Source organism: Talpa occidentalis, unplaced genomic scaffold (genome assembly GCF_014898055.3).
Source record: "Talpa occidentalis isolate TD23 unplaced genomic scaffold, MPIMG_talOcc4v2.1 talOcc4.5, whole genome shotgun sequence".
NCBI lineage: Eukaryota > Metazoa > Chordata > Mammalia > Eulipotyphla > Talpidae > Talpa > Talpa occidentalis.
In genome coordinates, this window is record NW_023604861.1 from 113,820,482 (window position 1) to 113,835,302 (window position 14,821).

The 14,821-nt window shown below is 35.3% G+C and overlaps 1 protein-coding gene across 1 annotated transcript in view; it reads left to right on the forward strand.

Moving 5' to 3' along the window:
* THADA (THADA armadillo repeat containing) overlaps nt 1–14,821 on the forward strand; it is a 287,428-nt gene that overhangs the window by 80,134 nt on the left and 192,473 nt on the right. The window lies entirely within an intron of this gene.

Genomic DNA, 14,821 nt, shown 5'->3' on the forward strand with positions numbered 1-14,821 from the left:
GGAACAGTCACAGATGTTGGTCACAAAGATTTAACAGTGCTTTTGTGTTACATTTACCCACCAAGATGTTTTTATCTTAAGGTTTTTCAATGTTTGGAAGGAAGCCTAGGTAAAAATTTTTATTAGGGGTAATTTTTAGATACAATGTAGGAGATCAATTTTGGTTTTTAAAGAAGAGAAATTTTGAGTAGTTAGTTTCTTATTTAGGTAGTCTAAAAATAATTTGCAGCTTTGAACACTAGGTGTCACTGTTGCTGCACGTTTGATTAATTTCTTCAGTTAGACTCCAGTTTGGCCCAGTAGCCACCTGTAGGTGACCTGAAGATATATCAGGGCCTATTCCATTCTTAACTAAAGAAAATTGATTATTATAACTTTAATTTAGGTTTTAAGTTGTTTATTAAAGCATATTTTCTTGTGATGAACTCTTAGGAATTAGATAATACTGTAAATTTATGATGCACTGGTAATTTTAATGAAATCTACTGATAATCCTGAATTGTCATTTAAATTGCTACTTATCACCCTATAAAATTCAACAAATCTTTAAAAAGAAGGCAACTGGCTATAAGTCTGAACCCCCTGAGTATATTCAGGAAATACCAAAGTGGTTTTTTTTTTTTTTTAACTTTAAACTGACTTGTATTTTTAAAATAATAACACATTTTTTGGGAAAGATAATTATAATTTTGTTCTATTTAGCCTGTTCTTAAGTAAATTCTTCCTGTCAATAGTTTGAAATCTTCAATGTTTGTTTCTCCTTAGCATTGTTAATTTTGTTAATAATTCTACGAAATATTAAAATTTAAGATTGGATTTGATAATGATTTGAGGCCATGATAAATAGACCATGAAAAATAAAATATGGTTTGAGATTATCAAACAAGTGAAATAGTTTAAAATGAAACTGAAAATTAAAAAATGCTTTTTCTTCTTTTAATTTTTATGGAGTAAGTCTTGTGTCCACAAATGAATTACCAGATTTATTTCATTTAGTTATAGCTGAAGGAGAGTGGAATAGTGCAATGTTTCAATCTTTTTGCCAAAGACATGCTGATAGAAACCTTCATTATAAATGCATTCCTCTTAAATAGGAAAGGATACGAAATTTATAACTTTCCTAGAAAGAGGATAATGGGATATTCATGTAACTATGTTGAGCGATGTTGAAAAGTGAAGGAATTAAAATAAGTTAATAATTTTTTAAAGTTTTTAAAAGCATTTTCTGTAAGCACCTTTATTTCAATAACCTGAGGATTGTTATATATGATTATGTGTGCAAGGCTTCCGTTCCTTGTTTAACCTTAAGAGTATATTTTTGACCACACCCACCACATGTGTGCTACAAAATCTTTAGGATCTTTAATTTACCGTTATATTTGCAGTAGTTCTTCTAGTTATAGTTTTAGTTACTTTTTGTTGAAATGTTAATATGCCTTTTTCCTACAATGTTAACTCTCTGAGGGCTGAAGCTTTTTTATCTATTCTGTGTATAAGGGACACTTTGAGAATGCTGATAAAAATGATGTTGGTTGGTTAGAAAATGATGTTGATTGGTTGGTACTCAACCATCAAGCAGCTCCTTTCAGATGATGAGACCTCATTGGCCCATTAAATCTATTCTCACAGCCACAGGTTGTCCTGCATACAGTCTTGCAAATGTGTACTTTTGTTCCAAAGGGAATTGAACATAGAAAGAACTTATACATATTTATTTATTTATTTATTTATTTATTTATTTATTTATTTATTTAGTGGGATCCTCGCTGGTGGCCGGGGATCGAACTGGTGTTGCAGAGGCTGTGGGCAGCCTCGCAACCCAGCACTCAACCGCTTCGCCATAAACTTATAAATATTTATAAATGGAAAAAATGCTTTTCCCATCTAGTGGGGGAAAAAATACCCATCTTGGAGTAAATAGGTTTTGTTTCTAGGCATTTTGCTGTCACTGGAGGTGATCGTCATAGACTCCCTTGTTTGCTTTCCGCTTTAGTTTCTCCATCTATATAATAGGAATAAGAAGATCTATGCTATGTACTCATAGGACTATGATAAAGTCAAAACACACAACAGTTCATTTTCTTTTAAAATACTAGATGTCCCAGGCAATTAGAAATACAGTTTTCTTTTTCTCCCTATTATCAAGTCTGTTATACTTATCCTATTTTCTTAATGTTGCATTGTGCTTTTGGAGGAGAGAGTCAGTATCTTACCATTTTTTGTATTCCTGGTGCCTAGCACAGTCTCTGGCATATAATAGGCACACAATAATAAATAAGTAAATTTTGTTACTAGACAAGAGATAAGAAATCTGGTTTCTATTCTAGCTTTTGTTGCTATAGTTCCATGATAACCAATTGAGATAAGTTAGTTAACCTCTCTGTGCCTTGCTTTCTTCTCTAAGATAATGAGGTTTTTACTGCCCTTGATTTGTGTAAAATACTAACACTTTATGTAATTGATGCTAGAATTGTGAGTTTGGTAAACTGCTATATTCCCAGTGCCTAGAACAGTGTCTACTTCATAGTAGGGATAAGAAGTTGCCTTTTCATACATAAAGAATTGGGGAGTTCTACCTCCCATTTATAATTATGTAGAGTACACTCATAATGATGCAACTGGAGCCCGTAGTGTTGTTTTAGATGTGTTCTTTGGATTACATTTTAATTTTCTAAAGTTCATTTCTTGCTTATTACCCTGATTGACTTGGCCTGACAGAATAAAGCATTGATGAATAATTGATCTTACGTAGAATCAGACCTGCACAGCTCTGTAAATCTGGGGAGTGGTCTGGGCTTCCTAAATGACCTCCAGCTGCAATGCGAGTGGGCTCAACCTGATAGTCCCTCAATCCTTACAGGATAGGCGCTAAACCCACACCAGTGGCAGAGCTAGAATGCAGTGTGGTCTTTAGCTCTAGGTTTTTCCTTTGGCTCCCATTTGTATTAACTTTTAACAGTTGTAGTCTCAGCTAAATGATAAATAGCAACATATAGCAGTCTGAAAAGTGCAGTTTTTAGACTTGCCAAACATTCATACAGGTGCCCAGTGTACAAAGTGTTCTGTAGTGCTCTTGCTTTTTTCATTTTAAATCAATCAGTTAGCCAATAAGCAGTTGTCACAAACTCAGTATTGACATGAGAGAGAAGTATGTGAGAAATACTTGGACCTTGCTTGAGGGGTTTACATTTCAGCTAGGGAAACAAAAATTGTTATTTGTGAAACAGCTATGAGTAGAAGACCACATATAATAATCAGCTGCACAATGTAATTTGAGTAATGGGTACAGTAGAAATCCATTAATGGGAGAGTCAAATGGAGTATGAGAGTGGGGATAGTGTTTCTTAGGAGTCTTTGGGGATGAGCAGATTTGGAGTATGTGGAAACTGGTTGAAAAAAGGAACAAAAGAATAATAATCTTGTGTTGTTAAGTACAAGCTCATATTTAGAGAGAGCTCATATTCAAATTAATAGTTTAGGACGGTTTAGTACAACTTAAGAAGAAAATGTCTGTAAAAGCACCATTGGGCTTAAGGAAAATGATTTTTAATGACTGTGTTACGAGATGTTGAATTGCTTTTATTTTCCTGAGTGTAAATGATAGAATTATTTTAGTTATTTCTTCTAGTCGTGTAGGTCTGGAGCAAACTAACCTCTTAGGGGCATCTAATCTAGTCCATCACCGTGCCTATAACAGATTTTGAAGCAATTTCCAGACAGACTGGCTTCTCTCCTGTTCTGCATGTTTTCTAGGAAAAGAGATTCCACAAGTTTCTGTGGTTACCCACTCATTGTTTAGGAAAGAATTGAATTCTCAAAACTAAAATTGAGAGCCATGGGGCAATTGGGTTTTTATATTTCAGAGGTTGTAATTATTAGAATTCAGAATAGCTTATTTGCTTTGAACAACATAGTAGCTTGTAATAAGTGCCTTTTTGGCCAAACTGAAAATCAGAATTTTCTTTGAGTGTGGCCAGAGTAGTCTTAACATCAAACCCAAAGGATTCTCATGTTCTCCATTTAACAAGCATTTATTACATATTTACTTTGGGCCAGACCCTGTGCTGGGCTCTGGGATCTAAGATGAGTCAGATACACTCTTGACCCTAGGGAAACTGACCGTCTAAAGAAGACCATGGCATTTGTCTGCTATTCAGGAGTCTGTTTCATTCATGCAGGAGGGAGAAGTTGAAAGCAGGTAGCATTTTTAGTGCCTATTTGCACATTTGACACATGCCAGACCCTTTCTAGGTGTCTAATTTAGCCTTTATCACAGTCCCGTGAAGTGGATCGTGTCTTCCTTATTTTACAGAAGACAAACTATGTGAGTGAGAGTCAGTTATTTGCTATAGGTCCTCCAGCCAGAAGGTGGCAAAACTGGAACCCAAATCCCATTCCAAATGCAGAGTGTGTGCTGGTTTACTCACCAACATACACAGCCACTCATGAGCAGTGAATCACCTTTTTAGATGTTCCACTGTCAGACTCTGGGAAATAAGCCACTATACCCCAAGTCTTAATGTGGAGCAAGAATCTTTCCTCTCCCCAATGGCAAGTTGATTTTAGGAGGGAAGCTGGGAGGGGGAAGCCATTAATGAAGTTGGTTTGAGGTGATTTTAGGTATGGTGGGTGACAGGGTGAACCTTTTGGTCCTCACTGAGACTGCAGACAAAGGTGAGGGTGGGGCCTGTCCCAAGGTTTTTGATGTTAGACCTTAAAGCCCCAAAGGTAGAAATTTAAACCTTCTGGTTTTGGCAAGTAAGGAATGAATTAAATCACCCCAATAGGATATCAGTGTGGCAGGATACCAGTATGTATCACCAGTGGGAAATTGACCTCCATAAAACTCATGTATTTGATGTCTGTTTCATGCCATGGGCTGAGGTTGTGGGGTTTTGTAATAATCCTTACCTAATGGCATGATGTCTTCAAGGTTTAACCTAAGCGTAGTTCCAAGATTGCTTATTATATTTTTTCATTCATGTATTTAATGAAAAATGCTGATAACTTTTATCATTATTAGTTTTCATCTTTGAAAGAACCTAAAATCACCCAATACTATCCACATGTTGCAGATGTGAAAATTGAGATGCAGAAAAGTTAAGCAGTTTGCCAAGGTCACATAACTAATGGTGGTAATGTAATTTAGTGGTTACTTTTAGCACACAGTAAGTTCAACTAGAACATTTAAAAAAAAGCTGAATATTTTTAAATGGAATTCCTGTTAAGCAACAACAATAATAGTTTGGACTTAAATGATTTGAACTTAAGTTAAAAGCCCTGGTGTTTTGATATGGTCTGGAGATGTCATTCATGTATTTCCCACAGTTGTTTATAGAACATTCAATCTGGTTCTTTAGGCAAAGTAGATAAATGAGTATTTTTGGAGACTGAGAAGTAAAAAGTACACGTTCTGCATAACCCTTCTTGAGAAGTTCTTAAAAATTAGAATTGAGTCTATACTGACACTTTGGTCTACTGGAGGGTTTGATATTTCAGGTTTTTGCTCATTCTTAGGTTCATGGATCACAGGTAGGAAAACCACAAATAAATTTTGCTTAAACATTTTAAGCAAAAAGAAGCTCTTTAAAGAACTATGTTCATGAACTTGAAGTGGGAATTAGTCATTGTGTTCTTAAATATTGACTCTTGCATAGACCAAGTAATCTTTGTTCCTAAGTACAGCTTCAGGCCATTGCCTTATTTAATAACTAAGGCATTGTTGCTTTAGTTTGAGCATGTTCTATGGAATTTTGGCAATGCATGCATCCTCTTTCTGCATCTTAGTAAAAGCATGAGTAAATATTTTTTCTTAGCTTTGGTATTTTTGTAGCTTACATTTTATATGAACCAGACTAATATAATGTAATACCAGGATTACATAATTTAAGACATCAGGATTGCTTCCAGGGCTGCGAGATAAAGTCTTCATTTATTGGGGGGTTTATAAGAGTATTTGTTGCTCATTCAGTACCTGCAGAAAAATAGCACAGAGCTATTTTCCAAATGAGAAAATGGAGTCAGAGATGTTAAAACCAGAACAATTTCTTTAAAACTTGGATTATATTTCTCCTTTAACCAGAGCTTGGTCCTTTAGTAATGTGTAGTTTAGAAATTTCAGGAATTTCCAATTATTTTGTTACACACCACACTTTTAATAAAATAGAATCCATAATATGTTTTCATTGAATACTTTTTATGTTCCTTGGCACTCTGCTATATACAAAAGTAGTTTATGACATGGTGTTGGATTTCAAGGAGTGTATCACTTATTGAACGATAAGACCAACATGTGAATTAGTTTAGGAAAAACAATTATCAAACTCTTTACTACTCTCAGAGTATAGGGGATGAGGCTCCATGCAGGAGACAGGGCTTAATTTGGATTTGAAAGGATTGGCAGGATTGGGTTGCACTTTGGGTTATGTTGCATGAACAAAGATACAGAGCTTGGAGCATATGGTGTATATGTCTAAGAAAGACAATGAGTCAGACTGGGACAGAGAGGATTTGATGAAAATATTCATTCATTCATTCATTCATTCATTCCTAGAGTAAGGTTTTGTTAATTACCCACTTTGTGTAAGTTCTATATTAAGTTTTGGGACTAGTATCAGTGAATAAATCAGACATTACAAGCACGCTAGTTAGAATTTCATTTGGCATTAGGAATAGTTTACAAGTTTTTGTGTTCAAGTATTCCATGATAAAAAGCATTATTTCAGTAATCATTCGAGAAGTGATTGCATTCTGTATCTTTGGCTGGTGTGATCGGAGAATATGATGCAAGACCCTGGAAGAGAGTTACTTATGAATAACTTGTGTTCTCTGTGGATTGTGGAAGCATGGTTCCCTCTTGGTGTGGTTACTTCAGCATTTGTTCTTTTTTGTTACTTCTTAATTGAGTGAGTTGTGGGTATATGAGAGGGGAAGATGTCTTAAGTTTTAAGGATTAAAACTAATTCCCCCAAGATATTAAACAATATTTAGTGAGAAATAGATTCCAGAGTTAAGTAAGTTTGGAAAATACTGGATTAAATAAAAATTTCTTTATGACAGGACTTCTCAGAACATCTAATATGCTAAATGTGTTTTGTAAATCTTCAAGAGTGGGATAGAACATGCAGTATTTCCCCAAATTATTTGACCATGGAGAAAATACATGCACTCTCTTTCTCTCTCCATCTGTTACGATCCTACATTCCATCAGACATCTTAAGTTCCATCAGACATAGTTTCTGGGGGTACTACTATGAGTATACTAATTAAAGCAGGTGAAAGTCATCTTTCCTGTGATTACCAGCTGCTCCATCTGTGAGAAAGGAGATACTAATCTCACATAGATCTTGGCAACAACTGAAAGTTGTTAAATATACTATAATTTGTCACAAGGTATCAGATAAAAATTTTAAAAGTATCCTATTGTAATTAGTCAATAAATATGAATCAGTGAAAACAATAATTTTATTGGTGATATGCCTCCAGTGTCTGCATTTGGAAATGAAATTCAGTGTACTAAAAAAAAAGTGTCAGGCCTTGAAATTTGAGGTGTGCCCAATTTCCCCTAGAAATCTTCCATAAATCATCATTTCTGTCTCCATGGTTTAATCAAACCACATTTTCCTTAAGCATCAATGTTGTAGGGAAAATGAAAGAGAATTTCTCTTTTAGTGGTACTCTATTGATTAGTTACCAATATTGCAGTAGCATAGATTGCAATTTATCATTGTAAAAGAATGTTTCAATGTTATTATTGAGATATGTTCCTTCTGTCCCTATTTTGTTGAGAGTTTTTATCATAAATGGTTACTGAATCTTGTCAAATACTTTTGCTGCATCTATTGATAGGATCATAGGATTTTTGTCTTCTGTGTGAGCCTAACTAAAGGTGTATTGACTTTATCTTTTCAAAGATCCAATTCATGGTTTCCTTGATCTACTGTATTGTCTTTTTGGTCTCTACTTCATTCATTTCTGCTCTGATTTTTTATTATTTCCTTCCTTCTACTGATTTTTGCTTTCATTTGTTCTTTTTCAACTTCATTTAGGAGAAAGATTAAATTGTTTACTTGAGATTTTTCTTGTCTCTTGATGTAAGCCTATAATGCTATTAACCTGCTGCATTTCATAGGTTCTGATAACCCATGTCTTTATTTTTGTGTCCACGTGGTTTTTTTTTTTTTATTTTTGCTTTAATTTCTTCACTGACCCAGTAGTTATTTGGAGCATGTTGTTTAGTCTCCACATGTTTGTATACACCATTCTTAGGTACTTGTTTTTATCCTTCCTGTTTCCAAATTTTGACTGCCTCAAAAGTGATCTACCTTACACTCTAGCAATGGTTGGCTGCAAATAGTATTAGTTTCACTTCATTTTTTTCAATCTGGATTCCTTTTATTTCTTCTTTTTGTCTAATTGCTCTAGTTAAGACTGCAATACTAAATAAAATAGAATTGGTGAGAGTGGCTACCTGATGTGAAAATTAAATTCCATAGGTTTCATGGCTTTTTCTGAGTAATCCTCTTCTGGAATTCTCTTATTGTCCTGCCCCCATTAAATTGAAATTTAATGATTTTGAGGGCTTTGTATATGATATCTTTTTTCTAGCATTAAAAAAAATCATAGTAATTGAAGAAATCATGTTTCTTCATTTATTCGTCTTAGTCTAATATGAGTTTATATACATGATCTGATGTCTATCAATAAATATGTATAAAGCACGAACTGTGTGCCACACATAGTGCTAGGCACTATGAAGATACAGGAACAACCTATTCTTAGGCATCATACAGTGTGCTTGATATTAAGCAAAACAAAACAGAAATAACAGGCACAGAATAGTTAAAGAACAGATAAGTCTTACGAAGTGACAGTAGTGATAAGAAGGAAGGAGAGGAAATGATCATTAACAATCAAATATTATCCTATTGTTTAAACATAATCCAGGAACGAAACATTTGCTTGTTCTTAAACTATATATATCCTCTCTATGATATAAATACCATTGTCGGGCCTCTGTGGTGGCGCAGCGGTTGAGCGCTGGGTTGCGAAGCTGCCCTTGGCCTCTGCGGCGCCGGTTCGATCCCCGGCTGCTCCCCGGCCACCGGAGGAGGGTCTCACATGGCGTGCAGACCTCTCCTGCTGCCCGCTGCTCCCCTCAGCAGTATACTTCGGTCCTTCTGCCTGCTCTGCTCCCCGCTCTGGCTCTGGTGAATTCTCTCACCCTCCCGCACTTCTGACTGTACCCAGTGCATGTATAAACAAAAAAAAAAAAAACCAAACAAATAAATAAATAAATAAACATGCCTCTATTTAAAAAAAAAAAAAGCGTATTTGGTTTAAAAAAAAAAATAAATACCATTGTCTGTGTGTATGAAAGGCCCATTTTTTTTAAAAAAAAAAAAAAGATTTATTTATTTATTTATACGAGCACTGGGTACAGTCAGAAGTGCAGGAGGGTGAGAGAATTCACCAGAGCCAGAGCAGGGAGCAGAACAGGCAGAAGGACTGAAGTACACTGCTGAGGGGAGCAGCTCGCGCAGCAGGAGAGGTCTGCGTGCCATGTGGGACCCTCCTGGTGGCTGGGGATCGAACCTGCCCTACAGAGGCTATGGGCAGCTTCGCAGCCTAGCGCTCAACCGCTGCACCACCAGGAGAGGCCCTGAAATGCTCATTTTTTACAAGAGAAACTAACTCATTTTTGACGTGTGTTATTTTTAATCATAGGTATTCTTTGGGATAGTTGTCAATATTTTTATTCTTTCTGGGGAGCAATAAATGGTAATTTGGTAATATTCTGTATTCCCTTCAAATCTGGAATGTTTAATGTTTACTTAGGGAGAGCTTTGGATCTTTAGAGACTTGAATGCAATTTTTTTTTTAATTGAAGTAATGTTGGTTTATATCGTTGTTTGTATTTTGGAAGCATGTTGTTTAGTCTCCACATGATACTCCCTTCAAGTGTTGCTACCACAGTGCCTGTGTGCAATTGTTAATTGAGGAAAAACATACATTTTCAGTAGGCCCGTAGAGTCCATATTCTTTTTCTGTTTATCCTTTTTCAATCTATTCAATCTTTTGTTCCTGGGGTCCTTCCTCACATCAGTATCCATTAGTGAACTCTCTTTCCTATGTTCAAAATGAATCTTCTCATACTGGAGTTGTCTCCTTTTGCCACCAGTTACTGCTGATTTCGCAGGTCAAGTCTGTTTGCAGTTGCAGACTCTTCCAGAGCAGGTATGTGAATGGATTGTGCTGTGATCTCCTCACTGGCCTCCAGAACACTGCACTTTCTTCTCTTTTTCACTATTTTTATGTCTCTCTTTTTATATTGAAAATAATACATGCTTACTAAGAAAAATATCAAGCATATAGAAAAGTTAGAAAGATCTTACTCTCTTCACCCAGACTCAATCTTTGTTACTGTTGGGTGTATTTTCCTGCCATTTTTTGCATCAGTGAGTATAGTCGTTTTTATAGAGTATATCTATATTTATTCTGTGCATGTACACACAATTTTGCATCTGCCTTTCTTCACTATAGAAGTTATATAATTTTCATATAGTTATATAATCATATATTTTATATTTTCATAATTGTTTAAGTAACAGTTCTTATAGTGGACAAATCATAATTTACTTAACAATTTTTATGATTAAATATTTAGGTTTTTATGTTATTGTTTAATTAATAATGATGGTGATTATTTCCAATACCTAGGACATGGAAGCAGCCTAAATCCCCTTCAGTGGTACATACATACCAATGAATCAAAAAGATCTTGTACATACACACTGTGGTGTATTACACATCCACAAGGAAGGGTGGACTGCAGCCATTTTCAACAAAATGGAGGGAATTTGAAAAAATTACATGCAGCAAGACAAGTCAGAACAGTAAAAACAAATACTGGAGATGTGTGTAATGTGTATAACATTAAACACTTTCAAAAACTACTGGCCATCATCAAATATCTAAAGTTATGAGGGAGGGAATAAGGTGACTCAAAGAAGGGTGATGGAAGAAAGAGAAAGCAATAAAAAGTGAATTTTTAAAAAACAGTTTACTTCTATTTTAAAAAAGGCAAAAAAACCTGGTATGGTAATTTTACTTACCAAGTATTTTAATATATAGCGTTCCGCTTTTTAAAAATTTATTGAAGTACCATTGGTTTACATCGTGGTGATCTCCCTCCTCTGCCCCCCCGGTGTGGTCACCACCAAAGCACCTATAGTTTACCTCCACAGTCCACTGTGTGCCTTCCCCTTCCTGCCCCTCATTTAGCTCTCAGTTCTCTGGTCAGCTTTCAAGGATTAGTTTTGAAATTTGTAGGGCTATTTCTTGCAGATAGAACCTGTAATTGTAATTTCTTGGTCACAAGGTATGATTAGTCTTCAGGTTCTACTTATGTATTGCCAGATTTCTTGATAAACTGATCTTGAAAAACAGTTTCTCCATGTCACCATCCTGCTCTGGAACTTTCTGAGTTAAAGTCCACCTCTCTTTTCTTGGCCATTTCCAGATTTGTTGAAACCTTTTTGTTCTAACCAACTGGCTGCCATTGAATGTTGATATTCAGGCTCATTTTTCCACATTATAAAAAGTGGTGCATGGAATATCCTCTTGCATTTTAGCTTTGCCCACATTTTTTGGTTACTTCTTTGGGAGAAATGACCAGAAATGGTACTACTGGGTTTAAGGATATAAACAGTACACACAGTTGATAGTCAGGCTTGTTTTAAATAAAAATATATCAATTTACAAATTTGCCAGCATGTATAATCTTCCTAGTAATGGGTAATGTTATTTTTATTTACAGCAAGTTTAAGAGATTTGGGGGGATAGGGGGAATTACTATGTTGTTTCAATTTATATTGCATTTATTACTAGTGAGTTTGAATATTTGTCCACATTATTTGTTGGCTAATTATTTTTTTTAGTTTAGTTTTCAAGACCCTATATAATTTGGACCTACCCTTTCACTTTATCTTCTGTTATTCAAACCCAGAAATATTTATTAAACTCCCACCAGGTACCAATAAGTAACACCTAGTCTCATCAAATTTAATTGCCTTTTGATCTTTGAATTTGTTATGATTTTCCTTTTTCTTACTTTTTTGTTCCTAAAATGCCTGTCCCTTCTGCTAATATTATGCTGGTTTTCCCTCTCCTTTGCCATTCAACAAGAATCTTCTTTCCTCTAGGAGGTATTCCTTACCCTGACTAAGGCTTCCTTGAGAGCAGGGCCTATGTCTAATGCAGCCTTTTATTCCAGGCCTTGTTATATATAACCAACCTACAGGAGGGAAAGAAGTGTTATATTGATATTTATTGCTAGGAGATGCATGATTGAGTAAGGCTGACCTAGATTTAACTTTGTTTTTTACTTTGGGCAAGTTGTCTTGTTCCTTGAGTCTCAGTTGTTCCTGAGTCTTGTCCCCTGAGTCTCGGTTTCTTGATTTCATCATTATCATAAATTAGGGATCTGCCTCCAGATTTGTGGGGAGTAAATGTGATAATGCTTATAAAGGGCCTAATGCAGTATGCTTCGTATATAGGAAGCTCTCAGTTAGTGAGAATTATTTTTAAATTAATTAATGAAAATATAAACTGGTCATCCCAACATTCATGGTCTGCCTTTTCTTTGGAGTCTTCTTGGTGTACCCCAAATGATATACAATTGATCCTAGGACAACACAGATCTGAGCTGTCTATCTGCAGGTTCTTCTTTTAATGATTCAACCAACCATGGAGGTTGGTTGGTTGAATCTGGAGATGTGGAACCTGTGGATATGAAGGACAGAATATAAGGCACTTGAGCATCCTGGAGTTTAGGTATGATGTGGTGATGGGGGTCCTGAAACCAGTTCCCCAGTGGATAACAATAGATAGTCAGTTAGGTTTGGGGGAGTCAAAAGTTAGCCAATGATTTTCTACTTGGTGGGGATCGGTGCCTTTAATCCCTGTGTTTTTCACTGGTCAACTCTATGTGCACACTCTCTCTCTCTCTCTCTCTCTCTCTCTCTCTTTCTCTCTCTTTCTCTCTCTCTTTTTCATGTTGCTGTTGCCTCTTATGTACTCTGAAATTAATTCCAAGTTCTTAACAAGAGGGATGGTGTTTTAAGTTTGTTGCATGTCCTTAAGCACTGTGTAAACACCAATGTGTTAAGTATAGTTGCATAGCTTTGGTGACATTGGTGAGGATCTCATTTTTTATTTTTACTAAAACCTTTACTGGGAGAAATTACTTTCTCTTTAGGGCCTTTAAGCAATCTTTAGTTTTGTTGCTTGCTCAGCCAAATGGAGTTAATTATTCAGTAGAAAATGGTAAAAATATCCAAATAACACCACTGGATTTCAATTTTCCATATAGTGTTTCAAAGTGTTGTATTCATTAGTATTTGTGAGAAACCTATGGTTACTACCACAAGAAACCATAAACTAAACCAGATTTCCCCCCTTTTTAACTTTCACATGACTTGGATTAACAACAGTGTTACTCCCTAATTTACACCTGGGATTTCCAAACCTTCTCAAAAAAGCTGAAACAATGATTCATTTTAGTCACTGTGTGACTGGGTTATTTTCATTTATTGAAAATATAAACAACAAAAAATATCCGGGATAAAGATCTCCATGTATTTTAACTAGTGACAGATGCTATGATCAGAATTTCTACTTAAGTCAGGCATTTTTAACATACACCTCAAGCCTCGCAATTAAGCTTTATGCCTTTCCAAACATAACAGTTAACCAATAAACCAAAATATCAGCCTGGTCTGGCTTAGCTCAGCAGTCTTTTGATTTCTTCCAGTCTGTTTGATGTGGAAGCTTATTGAGATTTATCTACTGAACTGTTCATAGTTTGTAGGGCTGAGAGCACTGGCTCTATTATATAGGATTCCATTAGTGACAGGAGAGTGTAGACAGTCTCTACAGTGTAGATAATTTAGTCAGTTGTGCTGCTCATGGTTTTGTTGAAATTTTAAAGATTTTTTTTGTTAATACTCAAAGATTTTTCTTATTTCTCAGTTTACATTGTAAGTCTCAGAACAGATGTAGTTTGGTAGAATTTGACAGAAATTTTCTTAACTTGTAATACAAATCACTATATAGATTTCAAAACAAAGTATCTTTGGAAAACATTCCCAATCATTTGAACCAGTTTATTCATAAGGGCAATAAAAGTAAAATCCACCATAATCAATTATAATTATTTGCTGTGTGTGGAGCCAGACAACATCACATTGTATTGATGATAATGAGTAGCATCCGTACACCCAGCTTGATAACATAAAGGCTACAAAAGACTTTCATATATTTAACCCACTTAATCTTGTTAGGAATACTCAGTAAGGTACATATTATTGTCTTGGTGCTAAATGACACACTTGGAATTTAGGTTATTAATTTGCTACATGTCTCATATCTAGTATGAAACAGAGTGGATGGTGTTCAAATTCAGATTTAACTCCTAATCCAGTTATTTTCCAATTACACTAAAGCTTTTTGTTCTATCATATACAATATTTCTAAAAGTAACAACGTTCTGCCAAACAGCTTTCTAGTGTTTTAATCGCATCCTCTTTCCTAAGAAATAAAACTGCTCATGTTTACCCCACTGGAGATAAAATAAGCTCATTTTGGAGGAATAATGAATAGTACTCATTTTTTTCCTGCCTCAGTTGTCTTATGTATTTAATAGGGAAAATACTTACACTTATCGCATAGGGTTTGTGGACAGAGTAATTGAGTTAATACCTGCAAGGAGATTAGAAGTGTGCCTGGCACAGGGTAAATGAATACATTTAGCGATTGTTAG